Source organism: Bacillus rossius, chromosome 11 (genome assembly GCF_032445375.1).
Source record: "Bacillus rossius redtenbacheri isolate Brsri chromosome 11, Brsri_v3, whole genome shotgun sequence".
In the NCBI taxonomy this organism is placed as follows: domain Eukaryota; kingdom Metazoa; phylum Arthropoda; class Insecta; order Phasmatodea; family Bacillidae; genus Bacillus; species Bacillus rossius.
Genome location: NC_086338.1, coordinates 50,139,278 through 50,163,587, shown reverse-complemented (window position 1 = coordinate 50,163,587; position 24,310 = coordinate 50,139,278). Strand labels below are relative to the sequence as shown.

Sequence of the window (24,310 nt, the reverse complement as noted above, 5' to 3'; positions counted from 1 at the left end):
TCAGTAGCCAATGAACAGGTGTCATTTCCGCGAGTATTTAAAGGACTGTGCGGAGTCTATCCTAGAGGTCAATGAACCCGCGAATTTTTCAGGTCTCTACTAATAAGTAACTGTACTTAAAAAATGTCTGATCACCAATCACTTGCATTTAAAAATGTTTCTTCGTAAGTTTCTCAATGTCTGTCAAGTTCCGCAGTTCGCACTCCTCACTGGAGCTAGGCTCGACAGTGGATCGCCCCTTACCTCGCGCCTGTCCACACACACAGTCTCACGCCACTCAGTCGCACTCTCTCGATCCCGTCGCTCCGCGTCGCGCCACTCTCGAGTGGGGTCTCTCATCCTCTTCTCCGATGTCGCACTTCCCTTCACTCGCGGAACTCTCGGAACTCTCGGAACTCCCGCGGAGGCCGGCGTCGTCGCTTATATACCCGTGGCGTCCTTCTCGAAAGGACGAGAGAGGCTACGACGCGTCGCGTCATCCCGGGGCCGACCCGACGCCCGAAACACCCAGAACAGCGACGCTTATTCACGCCACTCCTCGCGGCGACCTCTGTAAGCCAGAATTGCCAGGCCGCTAAACGTGACAATAGCCCGAGGCGGGATGATGCGCGGTTAGCGGAGGGGAGTGGGTAGCGAGGACCCTTGTAATCCGGCCAGGCACGCGTGGCATGCCTTGCGTCAATGGACGGCGCGTGACGTCAGTGGCCGTGCGGGGCCGCCAGCCCGCTCCGAACCTGGAGCGCGTCGCGGTCCTGTCTGTGTTCGTAACAATGTATATGTGCTTCCAGTCTACTTTGCTACCATATAAATCCGCGAAATAATCATGGCCCTAATAATACAACATTTAAAAAAAAAATACCTTTCGCTACAGCGTACAGGCGTAGGTAGATTCATGAACAACTATTTCTTCTGGAAATATTTATAAACATCTGGAACATTTTAAGAACTTGTTATAAATAATATCTTTATGTTCTAAAATATTGAAAAAAGTATCGATTAATCATTTTCTCAATTTCCATGCAGTGGAAATGTTATGAATATTTTTAACTCAATGCATCCAGCATTGAATATCTTAGATCTTAGAAATAATTTATTTTTATGCCAACTAAGGTAGCTAATCAATTTTTTTTACCTTCAAACTTTTTTTTTTTTTTTCATTCTTTGCACTAATAATTTGTTCAAATAAAAATTTGCTTTGGGCCAAGGTCTAAGATAGTATTAAGTTGCTTCAAAATAAATTCGAATAAATTTGATTCTAAGAATTTTTTATATATTTTTTTTATTTCAACCCCTGTTTATGGTAATTATTAATTTGAACTTTAAGTTTAAGATTCATACAATAAATTATAACGTATTTGTAGTATATGCATTTAAAAAATTAATTATGTTTTACTATTACCCTTATTTCCACCCCTTGTTGAAATGATTGGTTTCTAAAAAATGTATTTTAACAAATGTTTTAGCCAATATTCAGAAAGTTAAAAATAAATAAAAAATGGATTTGATAATGTACATTATAGGGAAGTTTTCTTTATTTTCTTATTCCAGCCTCAGGATTTTTCAAATCCTTGCTATATCTAGTGGTTTGTATTATCAAAAATTGTTTCAGACAAATGTTTTAGATAAAATGTTAAGATTTAAATACAATTCAAACTGATTTCATGGTGTGCCTACTAAGGGAGTTATGAATTTTTTTGTCATTCAACTCCCTGTTTATTCCACCCCTTGCAGTATTGGTAGGTCATATAAAAATAAATTTCAGACGAAAGTTATGGATGGTAATTTATTGTTTTACAAAAAGTTATAACGGATTTAATAGTGTACATGGTATGGAATTTTGTTTTTAAATTCTACCCCTGTGTTTTTCAACTCCTTGCAGCAGTACATCTTACCAAAAATTGTTTCAGCCAGAAAATTTAGATACATATTATAAAATGTACAGACATTTTAAACGGATTTGATGGCGTGCCTACGAAGGGAGTAATGAATTTTTTTTGTTCTCCAACCCTTGTTTTTTTTCACCCCTTTAAAGTTATGTTGATTTTCCAACCCTTGTAGTTATGTCTTAGCAGTTGATTTTATCAAAAATTGTTTCAGACAAAAGTTTAGATAAATATTATAAGATTTACATACAATTTCATTGGATTCGGTGGTGTGCCTACGAAGGGAGATATGAAATTTTTGTCCTCCAACCCTTGTATTATCCAGCTCTCGCAGTTATGATTGGTCGTATAAAAAAAATTATTTAGACACAAGTTTTCGGTATTTCTCCTATACGAGTTATCATACGTTAAAATTGATGTGTTATTCATATTATTTGAGCTATAGCAATATTTCTATTTTTCAAAAAAAAAAAAAACCTTCCCCATTTCTACCCCTTTGGTCGGATATTTTGAATTCGACCGAGATTTTCCATTACTACATTTTATGTATCCGTTTGTAAGTGGTGATTTGTGAAAAATTACGAAAGTTATAGTATCCATAAAAGTTATATATATATATATATATATATATATATATATATATATATATGTGGTTTTGGGTATATGGACCATGAAACGAAAAATTATATAATATACAGCCAGGTATAAATTTTCCGGAAGTCGCGCAATGGTAACGTCTACAATAGGTAGTACTTCTAAATCTACCTAAAAGACCGTGTGTAACTCAGTACAAGCGATAGAAGTGAAACTATTTGAAATTCAAACTTCGACTTGTAAGTATATCGCTGGGGGTAAAACGATAGAAAAAGAAAAAGAGAGAAAGAAGCTAATTTTATAAATAAATATGAATTTAAAAAATATATATATTATTTCTAAATAACTGTTCAGGATATCAATCATTACTGATCAATAAATAATGATTAATTAACAATAAATGTTACTACTGTTGAATAATCACATCATAAAATGTTATATTAAGATTTTCAGGACCCCATCTTTAGCATGAAAACAATTTTAACTATAATTTATACACGTTTTAAAAAGTAAATCAACTTCGATAGATTTTATACTCACTATATGAAAAATATTACTTAGTGTTACACCGCAAAACCATTTACATAATTTAATAACAAGATAAAACAGCGTGGGGATTTTCGGTTTTCATTTTTTTTTTAAATTTTTTTTTCCTTCAAATATTTAAGTATCCTAATTTTTGTGTATTTATTAGAAATTTTATTAAAATATAAATAATTAATAAACTTGAATCAGCCAAATTTTACTCACTTCAAATAACAGCCAATCCCCCTCCTAGCACATGATGCATGTTACCTCTCCTGCATGATTATAGCGTATGTGCTTCGCAGTAGCGGATCCAGAGGGGGGGCTAAGGGGCTCAAGCCCCCTTCAAAAGCATCTGGGTCCACTATTGTTTTAGTGTTTGCCTTGATAAAGCCTAGCCTCATCTGGGTCAAGCCCCTCCCAAACCAAAATCCTGGATCCGCCACTGGTGCTTCGGCCTGAGACGCACTTACGAGTCTCTCCCTAACCCGGAACCCTTCTAAACACACTTAGTTTTAGTTAGGTTAGGGAAGAAAAAAAAGTCTCGCAACAATGTTTCACGAAAACGTCGATAAATTTCAAGGTTTGAAATTTTACTCCCATCGCTCCCAAAGAAGTTTCACTTCAAAAATTGTTGCAAGACATTTTAATTTATATATGTTTGTGACCATCAGTTAGTTTCAAAATAGCGCCTGTCTCTCAAAAACGAGTGTGCGGTGAGGTAGTGCGTGATCAAACTATCGATATGGAACTTCGAGTTATCGAGAGTATCGACGGCGTTCGCCTCGGAGACCACGCGGCTGCCCGGCGACCGCCGGACGGGGGCTTCCAGACGCGTGGGCGGTTATTTTTTCCAGAAATCTGCGAATCTGGCTGCAGAGTTGCAGAGCACGCGAAGGCCACGTGTCCAACGCTCAAGCATTGTCTCTGCCCTCGCCATTGTGCGCGCACGGCAGGAATTCATTCGCTTCCCGAACACTATTCGGCGTCCAGATTTTTGAAATTTTATTTTCTTTCTCTCGCCCTCCAAACGTCATATTTTGTCCGTTAATAAATCCTATTCCAGCTGAGTCCTATATATTGTGAGTTAAACACCAACAGACGTGTATAAAAATGGTTAAAGATTTTTTTTTTCCCCGAGCATTAATGTAACGTCATATTTACCGCGAGTTACCAGGAAAACGAAAATTCGTAGACGATGGTCATAACTAGAGACCCGTAAAATTCGCGGGTTCATTTCGTGTTATGCTAAAATTCAAATAATTATACCTTAGTGCTGCTTCTGGCATTGGTCCTCTGTTAATCTGGAGGACTGAGGGCCAATTAGAGACCCTCACTCATAGAAGTGTCGAATCACAGGCCACCCAGTCGAGACGACTCACAAGTCAGCAGCCAATTAACAGTTGGCATTTGCCCGAGAGTGTGTACTGGATATTGGAGTCTATCCTGGAGGTCATTGAACCCGCGAATTTGTCGGGTCTCTAGTCATAACTCATAATTAGGGGCAGGAAATTTTCGCGAAAAAAATCTGAACGCATACTAGACTGCAACAAGGTATACCCACACCAGCGGTTTCTTCCTTGTGATTGGCGGCCGTCTGCGAGAGAAGTCGTTGCCTTGTTTGCACGAGCCACTAAGAACGAGTTTGCTTCCACACTGAATTAATGTGATTGGTTGTTGTAACAATCGACATGCACCTCAAAGGAACTCACCCAATCACGAAACACAGACGATGCTACAGTGTTTTAACTTCCAGCTACTCTCGGGATCTTTTCGCGAAATTTTCATGGCCCTGCTCATAATATTGAGACAGAGTGCTGTTTTCGCTGGAAAATCACGATCCTCTGTGTGCTCGAGCAAATACCGCCAGCTCATTGGCTACCGACTCGTGAAAACTGTTCGCTGGGATGCTCGTGATTCGATGCCCATTTTGTTGTTGCACTGGCAAAGAGTCCAGTCACTGAGGCGGCATGAAAGTGAATGAGTTCGCAGCCTAGCCTATCGCGACAAGAACTCGCGAAATTTTTCCGGTCTCTACATGTCTGTAACATTCCCGGATAGGCCTGCATGGGTCTGCAACCCTGAATTTTGAGCCTGGTTGGGGGGGGGGGGGGGGTTAAACCAACATAAGTCATCTCACCAAGCGGAATATTCGCAATGTTCCTTAAAACATAGTTTTGGCTTTACTATTACTACTACTATCATCCCCGTTTCGCAGTTACCCTCGACAGTAAGGGGTGATCCCCCATAACTAGAGAACTGCAAAATTCGCGGATTCATTCGGTGATAGGCTAGAATTCAAACACATATACCTCTAAGATAATTTTGCTATTGGCTTACTGTTAATCTGGACGAATCCCAACCAGTTATAAATCCTCAACCAAAGAAGGATCGAATCACAGACAAACCAGCTGAGACGACTTACAAGTCGGCAGCCAATGAACTTGCGTTATTTGCCCGAGTGTACAGGGGTATGTGCAGTCTATCCTGAAGGCCATCGAAACCGCGAATTTTGCATGTCTCTACCCATAACACCTCTTTTCCCTTTATTTCGGTCTCTGGCCCATTGCAGTGGGTCTCATTCTGTTTTGGCGCTGCCAAATTTCACGTGGCCGACTTGTAGAAGATGCAACCACAATGTAAGAAATCACAGTAAATGTACAGACATTTTAACGAAGAATTCAACTAATCGAAACGAATAGTTCTTGGTAATTCCAGGTAACTGGATCTTCGTAGAAACTACACGGAATTTTGACTACCGATTTTTTTAGGGTAAAAAAACACATGTAGAAGAAATAAGAGTGTTTTGCAGCAGTTTTGGCAAGTTATTTATAGGGACTTGAAGAATTCACGTGTTGAATGACCTCCAGGATAGACTCCACGATCCTCTGCATAATTGAACAAACTTCGCCTGTTCATTGGCCGCTGACTTATGAGGCGTCTCAACTGGGTGAATTGTGATTGGATACTTCTTTGATTGCTGGTTGTCTATTCGGCCAAGAGTCCTCCAGACCAACAGTAAACAAAAAGCAGAACCAGAATCAGAACAAAGAATATAATTAGCTGAATATTAGCACATCGCGAAATGAATCCACGAGTTTTCATAATATACCAATATTAATATTTTGGATTCATTCTCAAAATAAGTGAACTTAGCAAATTTATTAATATAACGGTAAATTACAAAGATCCCAGGATAATTTGTAATCAGCGTACTTCGTAAATTTAAGGTGAAAATTTCTAACAGTGAAACGAGTAGTTGAATTTATATTTATAAAATTCTTTAATGTATATTTTTTTTCTTTATCCTTTTAAAATGTGATGCCAGAATGCGTTAGCGTTGTAACTACGTAGTGATGTGGACATACTCAGGGCAAATGTTATTCGTAGAGACCTGCAAAATTCGCGGTTTCGATGGCCCTCAGGATAGACTGCACATACCCCTGTACACTCTGGCAAATAACGCAAGTTCATTGGCTGCCGACTTGTAAGTCCGTCTCAGCTGGTTTGTCTGTGATTCTATCCTTCTTTGGTTGAGGGTTTATAACTGGTTGAGATTCGTCCAGATGAACAGTAAGCCATTAGAAAAATTATCTAAGAGGTATATGTGTTTGAATTCTAGCCTATCACCGAATGAATCTGCGAATTTTGCAGGTCTCTAGTATTCGTTACTCCACACCTGCGTTATACAGTGTTTACTTGGGATTAAAAAAAAAGCCAGAAAATGTCCTCTCTAGAAGAAAAAGTATACACAATTATTGTTTGATTATTTTCAGGCGGCGAAGCACACGTTAGCGATAATCACAGTGACAATCATGGCATCGTAACACAAAGAAGGGGGGAAAAAACAATACACACACACATGTTCAGATGTCCTTTGTGCATGAAGAATCGACCGGATATCGGATAGGAATGTCGTCCACTCTCCGTACTTTTTTTTTTTAAGTATGCTGCTAAAATTTGTTTCTACTTTACAATAAATTTAAAACGGGGTGTTTCCTGGCGATACCGAAACGCCTTTATTTTAGCTGCCAATGTATCTAAATGGAAAAGGGGGGGGGGGGGAAATTATGTAACGGAAAATAATTTGCAATAATTACAGGTGATTTAAAACGCAGAAACCGTATACGTCCATGCAATTCTTACGGTAGATAGTTACTGACATAAAGACTGTAAGAACTAACGGTTTCGATGATCTTCCAGGTAGACTTGCATATTCCTCTCTATGCTCAGAAAAATAACGCCAGTTCATTGGCTGCTGACTCGTGAGTCGTCTCAACAGTGATTCGATACTTCTTTGGTTGAGGATTTCTCACTGGCCCAGAGTCGTCCAGATGAACAGTAAACCAATAACAAACGCAACTTAAAGATATGAGTGTGTATGTTTTTTTTTTTTTATGGTTGTTAATTTTAGCTAATCGCAAAATGAATCCGGGGAGTTTTTTTTTTTTTTTTCGATATCTATCTGGACACCAGAAATATTCACTTATTCTATTCATTACGTTTACATGGTATAATTCAAATACCTGTACATAGCTTTACCTTTTTGCTACTTCTTCCAATGGCTCACTGTTTATCAAGACTACGAGCCAACGAGGAATAATGAACCAAAGAAGCCTCGAATCACAGGCTAGCCAAGTGAGACTTCTCACAAGTCAGCAGCCAACGAGTAGGCGTAGGACTGTGGAGTCTATCCTGGATGTCATTGAACATAGCGAATTGTTCCAGTCTCTAAAGATGGCCGTACGTATGGTAAGCGCAGAATAACTGAAAGCTTGGTGAGAATTATTATTTTAACAAGAACAACAAATTATAGTAAAACTAAATTATAATATATATTTTAAATTAAAAGGTTTCATCTTGTCCTTATTCAAGAGTGGTTTGGTTTCGTAGTTCAGCAAGCTTTCAGATATACTGCCCCTACGATGACGGAAAATTTCGCGAATCATTTTCGGCGACAGCTTAAACAAAAAAAAAAAAAAAACACTTGTACCTACTGCTACAGCATTGGTCCTTACTTTATATATAGAGACCGGAATAATTCGCGGATTCATTTGGCGATAGGCTAGAAGTCAAATACATATACCTTTTAGATGATTTTGCTATTGGCTTACTGTTCATCTGTACGAATCTCGACCAATTATAAATCTCCAACCAAAGAAGGATCGAATCTCAGGCAAACCAGCTGAGACGACTCACAAGTCAGCAGCCATGAACTGGCGTTATTTGCTTAAGTGTACAGGGGAATGTGCAGTCTATCCTGAAGGCTATTGAAACAGCGAATTTTTCCGGTCCCTATTTATATAACCACGCCTCTCAAGTATCTGAGTCAGTTCCGGACACCCAAGTAATGAAATGCTGGAGTCGCCCAGCCGAGGAAAGGGTTGTGCCTGCCAGAGAATTGCTGGGTCCAACAAGCAGGTCACTGAAATCACGAAACTCTTCACTTCCTACAGCAGTTTTTCCCGAGCTGATTGACGTACGAGAGGACAGGGAACGTTATGGGACTGGGACAAATTCGCATATTCGCGGGACTTCAAAAGGTAGACCACACAGTCCTCTCTGTATGCTCGGGGGAAAAAAACACGTCAGTTGGTTGGTTAGCCGTCTCAACTGATGGGTTGCCTGTGAGTTCTATACTTCTGTTGTTGAGGGTTTCTCATCGGCCCATAGCTAGGGACACCTGTATTTCGCGAATACATTTCGTTTCAAGGTATGTCACAAAACAATGTAGCTTTTTCTTAGAGTAATGGCGAATCGTGTGCGTGCAGCAGTACGGTATATACATTCCCATTGGCCCCGTCAAGTGCGGGAAAACACCTCTCGCCGACCACAGCCAATAACTACAAGAAAAAAACTACGGTGTTTTGCGATGTACCTAGACACGAAATGTATTCGCGAAATACAGGTGTCCCTACCCATAGCCAACAGCTAAAGCAACTCAAAGGTGTGTGTGTGTAATTGAATTTCAGCCTATAGCGAAATGAATCCGCGTTTTTTTTTTTTTTTTACGGTCTTACGCGTCGTACATGAATGACGGGAATATATATAAATACAAATAAAAACATTATATGTAGAGACCTGTAAAATTCGCGATTTCAAATCCCTAAAGGATAGACTCCATGATCCTCTACGCACTCGTGCAAATTACATCTGCTGATTTTTTTACTGACTCGTAACACCTGTTGACTGGAATGATCGTGATTCGCTAATTCTTCTGTTAAAAGATTTTTCATTGGCCCAGAGTCCTTCAGATAAACTGTGGCCCAATCACTGAAGCGAAATAAATGTCAAAAGTATTTGGACTCTATCCCATCGCGAAATGAATCCGCGCGAATTTTTCAGGTCTCTAATTATTAGAATCTGAACGACTTGACGCAGAATTCGATGGGGTTTGTTTTGTCGGCTAGATATTTTAATTTGTGGAGACGTGGATGCAAACACCGCAACACCCCCCCTCGCACATGTGGGATCCACTCACCTCGCGTGGTCTGAAGTCTGTCTTGTTGTCGCTCGGAGCTCCCGCAGCTATCAGACCATCTTCGCGCCGCGGAACACAACACGGGAATGACGTCGGATCGACTCAATAGTCCCAGGTAGCCACCCTCTACTTTCGACGCGGCTTTTAGCTGACGCCCAAAAACATTTTTTTTTCCTTCCCTACCCTTCGCTTCCCCCCCACCCAACCGCGTTTTTGTTTGGAAACGAACTCTCGCGCCTGGTTGGCCCGGCTTGAGTTGTACGGCTGTGCTCATGCGGGAAGTCCTTTCACCCCCTCCCCCTTCCCCTTCCCCTCCTTCAGCCTTGAACGCCGTGCGGTGATCTACAAGTGGCAAAGAACATACGTGCAGAGCTTTCGATAGCTCGACGCTTATCTGCTATTATTTCCCAGATTCGTTGGGTTTCAAAGTATACCTGAGGTATATGTACATCCTCTTCACTTTAATGATTGGTAGAGACCCGTGAATATCGCGGATTCATTTCGTGTTATGCTAAAATCCAAATAATTATACCTTAGTGCTGCTTCTGCCATAGGTTCACTGTTAATCTGGAGGACTGAGGGCCAATTAGAGACCCTCACTCATAGAAATGTCGAATCACAGGCCACCCAGTCGAGACGGCCCACAAGTCAACAGCCAATGAACAGTTGGCATTTGCCCGAGTGTGTAGAGGATATTGGAGTCTATCCTGGAGGTCATTGAATCCGCGAAATTCACGGGTCTCTAATGATTGGTAGGGGCAATCATTTTTCGCGAGAGAAAAAAAATCCTGAACGTCTACTAGACAGCACAAGAGGTTTCTTCCTTGTGATTGGCGGCCGTCAGTGAAAGAAGTCGTCGCCTTGATTTACCGAGCCACTCAGGACGCGTATGATTCCGCACTGACTTCATGTGATTGGTGTTGTAACAATCGACATGTGCCTGAAAGAAACTCACCCAATCACAGAACACAGACGGTGCTAAATTGTTTTGACTTTCAGCTAGTCTCGGAATCTCTTCGCGAAATATGCATGCCCCTAACGATTGGTCATTGGTAGAGACCGGAAATATTCGCGGATTTATTCGCGCGATAGGCTAGACTCCAAACTTCATGCTGCTTCAGTTATTGGACCACAGTTCTCCTGAAGGACTCTGAGACAACGAGAAAACCCCTCAACAAGAGAAGTATCGAATCGCAAGAGTCCTAGTTTACAGGTGTCACGAGTCCGTAGCCAATGAGCAGGTGTGGTTTACCCGAGTACATAGAGGATAGTGGAGTCTATCCTAGAGATCTGTAATCACTTACGACTTGGGGTCAAAGATCTCGATGATAGACTCCGCAGTCGTTCGTCCACCCGGTGAAACGTCACCCATTAATAGCCCGCTGTCTTGAGAGACGTCCCAACGTAGCAGCCTGTGATTCGGTGCAGCTTTGGTTTGAGTCTTTCCCATTGGCCCAGAGTTCTACAGATGAGTTGCGAGCCAATAGCAGAAGCAACGTTAAGAATAACTACGTTATTTGAATTTCAGCCCATCTCGAAATTAATACGAGAAATTTCCCCGGTCTCTTAGCGATCACTATAGGCACACCTTTATCTATCGTAAACATTTTGCTTTAAGATATTTCTAAAAAAAACCTATCCAAGCATACCTTACTTTTATGGCCGGAGTCACAATTATTTATCTGGTTTCTTTTCACTGCAAGCTACATAGACTCAATTGTCATTCACACTGTATTCTTTTGTAAATGAAACAGAAATATTCATGTAAAATTACAGATATTTTTGCAGGAATACCGGGTTCGGATTCTCACCCGGGCATTTATGCCCTCTGTGGCCCCAGTACCTCCAATAGTTAAAGTTATTTGTAAACCGTTCCCTGAATAGCTTTCCAGTGTTAACTTCGCACATTAATAAGCATAACAAAACAAAATAAAGTCAGTTGATTGTAAATTCTATTATCTCTTACATTGTTAAAAAATTATGTTTGAATAAATATCAATTAAAATATAAATTTATTCTTCAATTTTCATAAGAAACACTTATTAGGTATTATCTCGATAAACGTATTTCATACATGCAAAAATAACCGTAGCCATGTGTTAAATTTTTGTAAAATTTCAGAAAAAAATTGGTTGTTTGTAAAGTCGGGTTACGGACGATAGTTTAACGTGACGTCATAACAAAACATTGATGAAATTATTGCATACTTAATGAATAAAATTGAATCATTTTTATTTTAATAATAAAAGAATACATACTTGAAATTATACTAGTAATCAGATTTTTGAAATGCAAGAATAATTAACCTTTATTGCCGAAATTGTCGTAATAAGCAATGAAAACCACATTAACTTTTCACTTCACTTTATAAACAGTCGAATGGAAGAGAGATAGATGCGGCGTAAGCGTACAATGAGCGTAACGGGATACAGCGTAACGGAACAATGTGCGTAACGGGACACTTTTTCGTGCGTGCAGCCGGCGTTCATCGATTTATTAGAAGTTGTCACGTCAAAAAAAAATGTTTTTCCATGTCCATACCAGGCGGACACACTGGTCAGCCTGTTGTCCGATATCAAGGTACAAGATTCCCCCAGTCCTTTGCGCTGGGTTGCGCTAGTTGCGAACGACATTTCTTCTCGTGCAGGTTTGTTGCTGTGGTTAAGGATCGTTCAGGGTGCGTACAAGCACCGACATACAGCAGTTGCGTGCAGTGGCGGGCGCAAGTGTGAGGGGTGCCAACACCGTTCAAGAGGCTATAATACGTCCCGTAAATACTGAAGTTTTAAAATTCCGTACCTTTCAAATGTTGGTCAATTCACACTTTCCTCAGAACTTATCCATAGAGACCTGTAAAATTCGCGATTTCAAATCCCTAAAGGATATAGACTCCATGATTCTCTACGCACTCGTGCAAATTACATCTGCTGATTGGTTACCGACTCGTAACACCTGTTGACTGGAATGATCGTGATTCGCTAGTTCTTCTGTTAAAGATTTTTCATTGGCCCAGAGTCCTTCAGATAAACTGCAGCCCAATTACTGAAGCAAAATAATGTCAAAAGTATGTGGACTCTATCCTATCGCGAAATGAATCCGCGAATTTTACAGGTCTCTACTTATCCAATTAATATTTTTTTTAATGTATATTTTTGAAGTGAAGAAACTTTGGGCGCGATGGGAGTCAAATTTAAAGGCCAAATTATTTGCAACGTTTTCATGAAACGTTGATTTTTATATTTATTTTATCCTAACCCCTCGTCGGGTGTAATATGCGGGAAAGCACCTATCACCAACCACAGCCAATGATGAAACTGTGCTAAACATCAACGCAAGTCCAACAAACAGACAAATTTCCCCCGGAAACAATAGGTGTCCTCAGGGATCACTAAACGTCCATATGCAAGGCGTTTTTTGAAGTGGGGTGTTTACTTTTTCTTTCGGGTACAAATATATTTCACGTAGAATTGTGTTACTTTTGTGTTGACACCGGAAAATTTTCGCGATATGCAGGAATTCAAATAAACATCGTGTTAAATGGCTCACAGTTTATCTGGAATATTCAAAGCCAATGGGTAGGGGCATGCAGATTTCGCGAAAAGATTTCGAGACTCGATGAAAGTTAAAACACTGTAGCACCGTCTGTGTTTCGTGATGGGGTGAGTTTCTCCCAGATACACGTCGATTGTAACAACACCAATCACAGTGATTCAGTGCGGAAGTAAACGCGTCCTGAGTGGCTCGGTCAAATAAGGCAACGACTTCTCTCACAGACGGCCGCCAATCACAAGGCAGAAACAGCTGGTGTGGGTATACCTTGTTGCAGTCTAATAAGTGTTCAGTTCTTTTCGGGAAAAGTGCCTGCCCCTACCAATGAGTAATAATCAACCTAAGAGGTATCGAATCATAGGCTACCAATCTGAGATGTCAGCACCCAAAGAACAGATGACATTTGCTCGAGTACGCATAGGACTGAGGAGTATGTCCTAAGTGTCACTGAACTTGCGAAATTTTTCAGTTCATATCCTTTATATAGTCACGCTCATCACTGTCTTAATGATCGCGTAACGCCGTAGGCTATACCATTTTTATTGCTCTTTGCTGACCTGTACCTCCTAGCATTGCGACTGATTCCGTGGCGCAATTCTGTTTTCATACGCTTACAGTGTAACATTTTCATTGATCTTTGCTAACCTGTTCCTCCTGGCATTGCTGCCGAGTCCGTGGCGCAAAGATAATATTCTGACTACATCTCGGTGTTGGGTGAGTTAAGTATCTTAAATGTATGATTCTGTGTGTTAGTTGATTTGTATAATTCTGTGTGTGAATGATTATGTGTTTGACCATTATCTTCCCACATACATGACCAGGGGCGCAACAATTTTCCCGGGGGAGGACCCCCTGACCCCCCGCTTCAATAGGGGGATCGATGATTCTTTATAAAAAGGTATATTGCCCCCCCCCCCCCCTTTTGGAAATTTAGTTGTTGCGCCACTGTACATGACCATTATCTTTCCATATGCCAGGCACGTTAGATTGTAAACAGCCGACAGAGGAGCAGGGGCCTCTTCTCCTCGCCAGCAGTTTCCGGCCCGCGCCGCCAGTACCAGGGGCGGCCGTCGGCGTTGTTTTCGACGAGGCCACGCAGAGTTTTATGGCTGAGGGGAAGGGGGTGTCTGGAGAGACCCTTTAAATTATGTTTTTATCCACATTGATTCGCAGCTAACTAGTGTTGAGATAATAGACTAATCACGAGACAGACCGTGATTATTAATGGAGTTATCTGTCAGCAAAAAGCTGGACTCACAATAATAGCCTACACCCGTCCGTCGTAATATTTTTCTACTTGGATGCTGCCAACAACTATTAAGTCTTATATTTTTGAGGAAATTTCTCTTGTAAATGTTGTACCAGTTGGATGCTCATGTTCACTAAACGCTTATAAAAGATTTAAAAAAATCTCTCAAATATTTATTTATATATTTTTTCGATTTTCCCTGCATTATTAACTACTTTTGTGTCTCAGACGATTTTTGTTTTAGATCTCAAACTCAAAACGTGTTCATGGGCTAGTTGAAAACATAATACGGAAGCAGCTTGGCCAATAAACCAACTGAGAAACTGTTTTTAAAATAAAGACAAAGCCTTTCAGACATTTTTTAGGTTATGATTTATCTGTCCATCCGTCGTAAAAATAAAGCTTGGCAAGGTATTGACGGATGGATGGATGGAATTTTTCGGGCCATCCGATTGGCTGAATGTCACGTGATGGACGAGTGACGGACGGATGGGACCGGTAAATGTAAGTTCAGCTTTACTGTCAAAAACATGGAGGGAACCATCAACAAAGATATTGGAAAAGTCCAAAGTGAAAAAAAGGCAAAAAAAATTTTTTGATCGTTTGTGAAAAAAAGCGGGATGATAAGTGCGACGCTCGCTGGTTCTTCTAGCGCGATATAGCCTCTAGGCGCAAGGCTGAGGACTGGCGCAGTCTTATCGTCGGACATGGGGCAACTGTAACATTTGAATGGTAGCCATAACATTACAAGGCGGAGAAATTAAAGTCCCTTGGGTGCTTCCAGGAATATGTACCGGGTTGTTTCATGTCTAACAACTTATTCTGTAAACACGCGTTTCAGCTCGTTTCACTCTCCTAAAAATACTGTTTGAAAACGATGTACGAAACACGCGCCCTCAGAGTATTCTTAAATGCCACTCGTATATCTCAAGCAGTTTTCAAATCTCTTGGGAAGGGGGGGGGGGGGGGGTGTTTCCCCACTGATGCTCTGCATACTGTATGTCTAGGGGCAAGCATTATTTCGCAAAAATTCACTATTTTGTATGGATACAAAGAAGGAGTGAAATGAAATCTCCAATTTAATTGTTAATTTTTACTTTTATTTACACTCATTAATTCAAATATATTCATTACTTTAACGAAGAGATTATTTTAACTATAACTTTTATACACGTTTGCTATTTAACTTCTTCCAATCTGTGTTATTCTGTTAAGAATAGGACGATGATAGGAAAAAGTAGGAAACTAATGGGAGTGTTTCAAGTTTTAACGTGCCTCGAAAAAAGTCAACTCGATGGTTGTTCCAATCGAGTGGAAGAGATAGATGCGGCGCAAGCGTACGATGAGCCAAACGGGACACGGTGTAACGGGACAATGTGCGTAACGGGACAATGAGTCATCCTTTTTCGTGCGTGCAGCCGGCGTTCATCGATTTATTAGACGTTGTCACGTCAAAAATGCATGGGCACCTACGTGTGTGTGTGTGTGTGCGCACGTAGGCTGGGCCCTCGAGTATTCCCGGGGATGGCGGTTCTCCGGCGGGCTTCGGGCGGGACTCTCCAAGGACGTCGCCGCCGACGGAGTGACGTGGCTGTCATCGCGTCCCGCTGAGGCGACAAGTATCCCGCGGCGTAATCACCGCGGGTCGTCGCCCCGGGCATACCTCGCGGACCGAAGGAGAAAAAAATGGTTTCGAAGGAGGTCGACGAGGGGAAGGGGGTGAGTAGTAACAACCCCTGGGGTTGAGGAGGGGGGGCTTTTTTTACTCTCTCTCTTCCGCGTGTCCCTACCGCCCGGACACGGAGCACAGACTACGCTCCGAGTACAGAAGCGGACCTGTGCTCTGAATTCAACAACGGCGCGAAGCTCCTACTCAAGGTCCTTCAGTTAAACTAATGGGCCAATCACAGAATCAAAACTAAAGGTTCATTCATTTATTTGAGTTCTAGCATATCGTGAAAAATGAATCCGCGAATTTTTTCCAGTCTTTATGGACAACACTAAGCAATGAAAGCGACGCATGATAGGAGAAAAAAATTGCAGACAGACACTTTAATAAACTATCTGTGCAGAAATATATTTGTTTGAATACACGCACACGTAGACACACACGCTCTTTACTTATTCGTAGAGACCGGAAAAATTCGCGGATTCATTTCGTGATAGGCTGAAATTCAAACATGTGTATAATTCTGCTGGTTCTGCTATTGGCTCGCAGTTTAACTGGAGCTCTCTGGGCCAAAGAGAGACTATCGAACAAAGAAGCGTCGAATCACAAGCTACCCAGTGGAGACGCCTCACAATTTAGTACCCAATGAACACGCGTGTTTACTTGAGAAATGCAGAGGATAATGGAGGCTATCCTAGAGGTCATTGAATCCGCGAATTTTTCCGGTCCCTATTCATAGGGACTGGAAAAATTCGCGGTTTCGATGACCTTCAGGACAGACTTTACAGTTCTGTGTATTTTCGGCTAAATACCGCCCGTTCATTGGCTGCTGGCTTGCGAGTCGTCTCAGATGGTTTGCCTGCAATTCGATAATCATTTTGGCATTGGCTCAGAGTCGTCCCGATGAACAATGGTGCCAATAGTGAAAGCAGCTTAAAGATATAAAAAAATGTGAATTTTAGCCTATCGCGAAATTAATCCGCGAATTTTTTTCCGGTCTCTATGAGTTCAACAACGGAGCGAAGTAGAGGGACGCGATGCAAATTCGGAGGCCAGATACGAAAGAAAGAAAATATATCTATTAGCTGGAACTTAAAAAAAATTCGGGGTTTTCAATGACCTCTGGGATGGAGTCCACGATTCTCCATGTGCTCGGGCAATCTACACCTGCTCATTGGCTACTGACTCGAGACAACTGTATAACTGGGATGCTTGCGATACGAATTTAATTTGGTTGAGGATTTTTCACTGGCTCAGATTTCAACAGGTGAACTGTGGTCCAGTCACTGAAGCAGCAAGAAGGTGAACGAGTTTAGAGCTCGGCCTATCGCGAAATAAATCCGAATTATATAAAAATGTAAAATAGTTACAAGAGATATAATTATACTAAAATGTTTCATATATATAAGATATAAATATATATAAATATATATAAGATATAAATATAGAGACCTGGAAAAAATCGCGAGTTCATTTCGTGATATGCTAAAATTTAAATAATTTTACTTTTCTGCTGCTTCTGCAGTTGTTTGGTTGACTGTTAATCTGGAGGACTCTTGCAAATTAGTGAACCTCAGTCAAATAAGTATCGAATCACAAGTTGACCAGTTGAGACGCCTCACAAGTCAGAGGCCAATGAACAGGCCATTTTTGCCCATTAGAGAACTCTGACTCTCCTGGAGGTCATTGAACCAGCAAAATTTTCCAGTCTCTAAAAGTTGCCTATTTGTAGGGGCATACATTTTAGCGAGAGAAAAAAATGTGAACGTCTATCAGACTGCGTCAAGGTGTGTCCGCTCCATTGGTTTCTTCCTTGTGATTGGCGGCCGTTTGCGAGATAAGTCTTTGACTCTGTTTGGCCGAGCCACTGAGGACGCGTTTGCTTCCGCACTGAATCTCTAGGGGCCGGAAAAATTCGCGGCTTTGATGGCCTTCAGGATAGACTGCACATTCCCCTGTTCACTTGGGCAAATAGCGCAAGTTCATTGGCTGCTGGCTTGTAAGTCGTCTCAATTTGTTTTGTCTGTGATTCGATCCTTCTTCGGTTGAGAGTTTATTACTAGTTGAGATTCGTCCAGATTAACAGTAAGCCAATAGCAAAATAATCATAAAGGTATATGTATTTGAATTCTAGGCTATTGCCGAATGAAAATGCTAATTTTTCCGGTCTCTATGAATTACTGTGGTTGGTCTTGTAAAAATACGTAGGGGAGACCGGGGTAAGTTGGCGAACGGGGTAAGATGACGAATCGTATGTAACTAATCCAGAAACACAGATAGACGGTTGGCGCACCTGTGACCTTGTGTGTCACCATCTGCACCTACTAGGCAGGTGCAGCGGAATTTTCCAGTCAGTTTGAATGTGGCAGTTTTGAGAGGCAGTCTGTTTCGTGAGCCATTGTTGTAATATTGAAGGTACGTATGTTAAGCTATTACGAGAAAAGAGTCCATTTGTTTTAAATGTTTATATATGTAAAATGAAATGCTGACTTTTGGGAGTATTTTAGTGTATAGATTGTTGAAGAAAATTTGTTAATGTTGTTCGTGATTTTGGTAAAGCAAAAATACGGCTGCTGGGGCAAGTTGACGGGGGCAAGATGACGAATTCGTCATCTTGCCCCTGCAATCGTCAACTTGCCATAGGTAATGATAGTGTGAGCATTATTTTGTATTATATGTGTTATTTAAACAAATGATGTACAGATATGACGAACATTTAAGTAAAATAAAAATAATAATGAAATTATAAAATATTATAGATAGTTCCTGTGTTAATAGTCGTAACAATTTTGTTTGATTTTTTTGTAGATGCCTAGGCATATTATAAGCGGAAAACGGAAAGGAGGCGTTGGAGTGACGAAGAGATAGATAGAAGAAGCAGAATGAAGAGAAGAAAAATGAAAGAAAAACTAAGAAAACTGAAAAACAAAGCTCTGATCATTCTGTAGCAAAACCATAAAGCCTAAATAGCGTTTCTTGCCCTGCATGTGAAGAAGTTTACGTGGAACCTCCAAATGAAGACTGGATTCAGTGTTCCACATGTTCTGAGTGGTGGCACGAAATATTTTCCAATTATGAAGTCAAGGAATTATATCAAAGTCGTTCAAATATGTTACAATATATCTTCTTTACATCCTGCACGTTGTTTAGTGTAGGATATCCATAAAACTATTGTTTACTTTGTCCATAAATATATATATTTTGGTTTCGTCATCTTACCCCAATAGGTTCGTCAACTTACCCCACTCCTGGGGCAAGATGACGAATGTGCTAACTAATTGGTTTCTTGTCAATAACTTCGGAACTACGCAAAGTAATACAACCTTTTTACATATTTAGGTAGAAATTAGTATGTACTTCGTATTGGTACCAAATTAGATATTATATATGCTTATTTATCTGTTAAAGGCCATTTCAAAGCTTAACATCGTCAACTTGCCCCGGTCTCCCCTACCTGAAAGAAACTCGCCCGATCACGAAACACAGACGATGCTACATTGTTTTAACTTTCAGCTAGCCCCGGAATCGTTTCGGCGAAATATGCATGCCCCTCCCTGCCCTTAACTATTTGTAACGATGGAGAAATTTAAAAAAAAAAACAATATGGCGTGTGAGATCCTACCTTAACTCTGTTTTTTTTTTTTATGTGTAACATCTTAGCTCTCGGTATTCGGCATTTGGTTAGGTGTAATTTCGTGAATTGAACGGAAGTCGCATGGAACGGAACTGTGTAACCACGGAGCTGCCATCTGTGGCGGATGGCGCGAACTAAATTTCACAAAGACAACAGGGAAACTTTATAGTATTAACTTATCAATAGAGACCTGCAAAATTTGCGGATTCATTTCGTGATATGCTACAATTCAAATATTATACCTAGGGGCATGAAGATTTCGCGAAAAGATTTCGAGACTAGATGAAAGTTAAAACACTTTTGCACCGTCTGTGTTTCGGGATTGGGTGAGTTTCTGCCAGGTACAAATCGATTGTTACAACACAAATCACAGTGATTCAGTGTGGAAGTAAACGCGTCCTGAGTGGCTCGGTCAAACAAGACAACGACTTCTCTCGCAGACGGCCTCCAATCACAAGGAAGAAACCACAGGCGGGTAAGCATTGTTGCAGTCTAATAAGTGTAAAGATCTTTTCGCGAAAAAAGCCTGCCCCTAATTATACCTCAGCGCTGCTTCTACCACTGGTTCACTGTTAATCTGGAGGACTGAGGGCCAATTAGAGACCCTCACTCATAGAAGTGTCGAATCACAGGCCACCCAGTCGAGACGACTCACAAGTCAGCAGCCAATGAACAGGTGGCATTTGCCCGAGTGTGTAGATTGTAGTAGAGTCTATCCTGGAGGTCATTGAACCCGCGAATTTTTCCGGTCTCTACTTATTAATGCATTTTAACAAGATGGGCAGCATTTTAATAAAATTCCTTGTAAAATATCAGGTCCAAGCCCTGGTTTTTATTATTTTTTTTCCAGTCTTTTTCCCTTTCATCGGAGCCGTTTCATCATATTGGTAGTTTAAAATTTCTGTCTGCAAATGTAATGATTCGATATAGTCAACGTAGCTGCTCCGGCAGCGAATTCTAGCGGCGGGTGTGATTCACGTCCATAAATGTAGTTGAAAACACAATTTGCATATATTTTACAAGTTCGGCATTATTTTTGACGTGACAACGTCTAATAAATCGATGAACGCCGGCTGCACGCACGAAAAAGTGTCCCGTTACGTGGTGTCCCGTTACGCTCATTGTAAACTTGCGCCGCATCTATCTCTCTTCCACTCGATTGGAACAACCATCGATTTGACTTTTTCGAGGCACATTAAACTTGAAACACTCCCATTCGTTTCCTACTTTTACTATCATCGTCCTATCCTTAACAGAATAACACAGATTGGAAGAAGTTAAATAGCAAACATGTGTAAAAGTTATAGTTAAAATAATCTCTTCGTTAAAGTAATAAACATATTTGAATTAATGAGTGCAAATAAAAGTAAATTTATCAATTATATTGTAGATTTCTTTTCACTCCTTCTTTGTATCCATACAAAATAGTGATGATTCAATTTTATTCATAAAGGTATGCAATAATTTCATCAATGTTTTTTTATGACGTTGTCACGTTAAACTATCGTCCGTAAACCGACTTTACAGACAACCAATTTTTTTTTTTTTTAAGGTGTTGTACGTTGAATTAAGTGTCCGAGTTTCGTATGATAAGTGTATTTGCAACATGAGAACACAAGAATTTGCGCGTTACCGAGTTCAGATGTCATACATCATTGGCGAGTACCTACTGGAAAACTCACTTTTTTCCTTCTTTTTTTTTTTCGATTGTTCGCACTCCAGTAACAACTCCGCTTTGCAGTTCTACTTTGTTGTGCGTTCCAACTACGTAACGATACGGAAGTGTCCGGTGCGTCAGTCAACAACTGCGGGGCTGTTGACGAAACAACCGTTGCGGCTCCGCTGGGGGTGTTATCGTTCCAAGGGGCTCGGGAAAAAAAACTGCCGGATCAGCGACGAAATGCAAGGCCTCGATTGTTTTCAGTCCCTCTGACCAGCGACCAGTGGCGGGGAGAGAAAGCAAAACAGATTCAGTTATAAAATGGTGTTCACGAAATCCATCAAAAACCAGACGTTGCCTGCAGAGTTTTTTACGTCAGGGAAAAAATTTTTTTTTTACTTGCCTTATTTTCTTGGCCATTGCACGCGAGAAATGATTTATATTTTGAGAAATAGTTTCGTCAGTAGAACCAAAATAAAACGCGTTCCAAAATAACTCTATCGAATAACACCATAAAAAAAGTCTAAGCTACAGACTGGAAAAATTCTCGCTTTTATTGTCCTCTAGGATAGACTCCACAATCACCTACTCAGGAAAATGCCACCTGCTCATTGGCTATTGACTCGTGAAACTTGTCAACAGGGATGCTTGCGATTCGGTACTTCTTTTGGTTGAAAATTTTCATTGACTCAAGGTCCTTCAGTTAAACTGTGAGCCAATCACAGAAGCAAAACTAAAGGTTCATTTATTTGAGTTCTAGCATATCGTGAAAAATGAATCCGCGAATTTCTCCAGTCTTTATGGACAACACTAGGCAATGAAAGCGACGCATGATAGGAAAAAAAATGCAGACAGACACTTTAATAAACTATCTGTGCAGAAATATATTTGTTTGAATACATCGCACACGCATACACACACGCTCGTTAATTATTCGCCATTCCTTCACGTGAACGTTTTAGATGTTTTTATTAAATACACGCATATACGGTATGTATTACATATTTGAGTTAGCGGGATTTTTATTTTCCTTTTAATATTTCGTGATAGCTGTAGTTGCGGTAAGGCATTGGTAGCGGCAGACACTTTTCGCGAAAAAAATCTGAACGCGTTTTAGAATGCAACAAGGCATACCCGCACCTGTGGTTTCTTCCTTGTGATTGGCGGCCGTCTGCGAGAGAGTTACTGCATTATTTGACCGAGCCACTCAGGACGCGTTTGCTTCCGCACCGAATTACTGTGATTGGTGCAGTAACAATCGACATGTAGCTGGAAGAAACTCGACCAATCATGAAACACAGACGATGCTACAGTGTTTTAACTTTCAGTAAGTCTCGAAATCTTTTCGCGAAATATGCATGGTCCTAGGCATTTGGTTAAAACATTTGACTCATTAGACACGTAAATAGTTAACACATTGTTATTTGAGCGGCTATCGAAGGTTGCGGTTTTGGATAGCCGCGCGTGTGAACGCGCCATTTAGGTCCCGACGATGCGGAAACGTAAAAACGGAAACTGATTAAGGAACCACAAGATATTTACGTTTCGCTATCCGTCTGCCGCTTCCACAGTTTGCGGAAACGTAACAAATGACAACTAATGAGTTTGAATTTCATGGTTACGGACAAAATTGTTTAACCGGAAAGAAATTTTGAGGTACTAAAACAAAACACAATTGGTATTTACGTATATAATTAATATAAACCACCGTGCAATGATAGGACACTAAATATTCTTGTACTTGAAACAATTTTTTTTTTTCACGTATTGAAAACGTAAACCACCATGGCTACCACTGTGGCCCTGACACCTGGTCGTGGGTGTATGTGTGTTAGTGAGGCGGGATGATAAGTGTGACGCTCGCTGGTATTTCCAGCGCGGTATAGCCTCTAAGCGTAAGGCTCTGAACTGGTGCTCAGTCTTCTCGTCGTCACAGGAAAACTGTGAAATTTAAGAGGTGACCGTTAAATTATATGGTGGAGAAATTAAGACAAAGGTGTGATGTATGTCTCTTAAGTGCTTTCAAGAATCTGTACCAGTTGTTTTACGCTTAAAAATTACTCCGAAAACACGCCTTTTTAACAATTTTCACTCTTCTAAAAATACAGTTTAAAAACTTAATCCGAAATCAAAAGTACTTTAGGCTCTCAGCGAATTCTTAAATGATTTTCGTAAACAGACCCCACTCGGATATCTTGAGTAGTTTTGAAATCGCGTTGTTTTTCCGGAAGCTCTGCGCACCGTATGCGTGTCCGGGTAGGAGGGGCCCTAAGGCACAATCATCTTTGTGTGGTGGATGGGTGGATAAGTACTAATTGCAGGAGGAGTTTGTCTTTAAATATTCTACCACGGAAAGATACTGTTATCGCTTAAAGCCTCACAGAAGCGCATTGCCGACACGAAGATTGCACGTCATTTGACTGAGCCGCCTGACGCGTAAAGGCGAAGAGGTGTACGCTGCGCGTAACAGCGTGACCTTTAGCGCCCTCAGGGCCATGTGGCCTCCTCAATACTAGCAACTGAGCATTGCATATCGGTAAAAAAAAAATCCTAGTTCTCATCTATTGATAATTAAAAATTATAATTTGCAAATTTAACTGTCGCTAGAATGTGTTTATCTTGTTTGATTGTAATTTCTGTGGCCTTGCGTTTCTTGTGATTTTGCGTTTATCACTTTGTTTATACAAACAAAGCCTACTAAATATTGTGAAATTATATAAATTGACAAAAATCTTATTTTGCAAATTGAATAATGGAATAATCTTATCAAATTAGTGTATTGTCATCGGTCGTCGATAAATCTACAAAGTTTGAATGGAATCTGGCCGTTTAAAGTGGGTCAAAATCGCACCCAAAGGAGTCGGTTACAAACATACAAACAAACATACAGGTGAAGTTAGTATAAAGCGTGTAAAAAACCCGCCTAACGCCTGCGATTCTTCACACCGCACGGCGTCCCAGCCAGTCGCAGGTTCAGTACAGGACAATGAGGATGGTTCAGGGGCTGATAGTTTCAACCATGCTGGGGTCGGTCGCTTCGAGCCCTCTGACCTGGAGGCCCTGGGC

The 24,310-nt window shown here is 40.7% G+C and overlaps 1 protein-coding gene across 2 annotated transcripts in view; it reads right to left on the bottom strand.

The window, feature by feature from the left end:
• The window catches only part of LOC134536950 (uncharacterized), a 56,040-nt gene extending 46,427 nt beyond the window's left edge, over positions 1–9,613 (bottom strand). For both annotated transcript variants that reach the window (XM_063377060.1, XM_063377061.1), the window contains exon 1: positions 9,484–9,613. The gene's annotated coding sequence lies outside the window, so the exon portion shown is untranslated. The remainder of the gene's footprint in view (positions 1–9,483) is intronic.
• Positions 9,614–24,310: the final 14,697 nt, after the last annotated feature.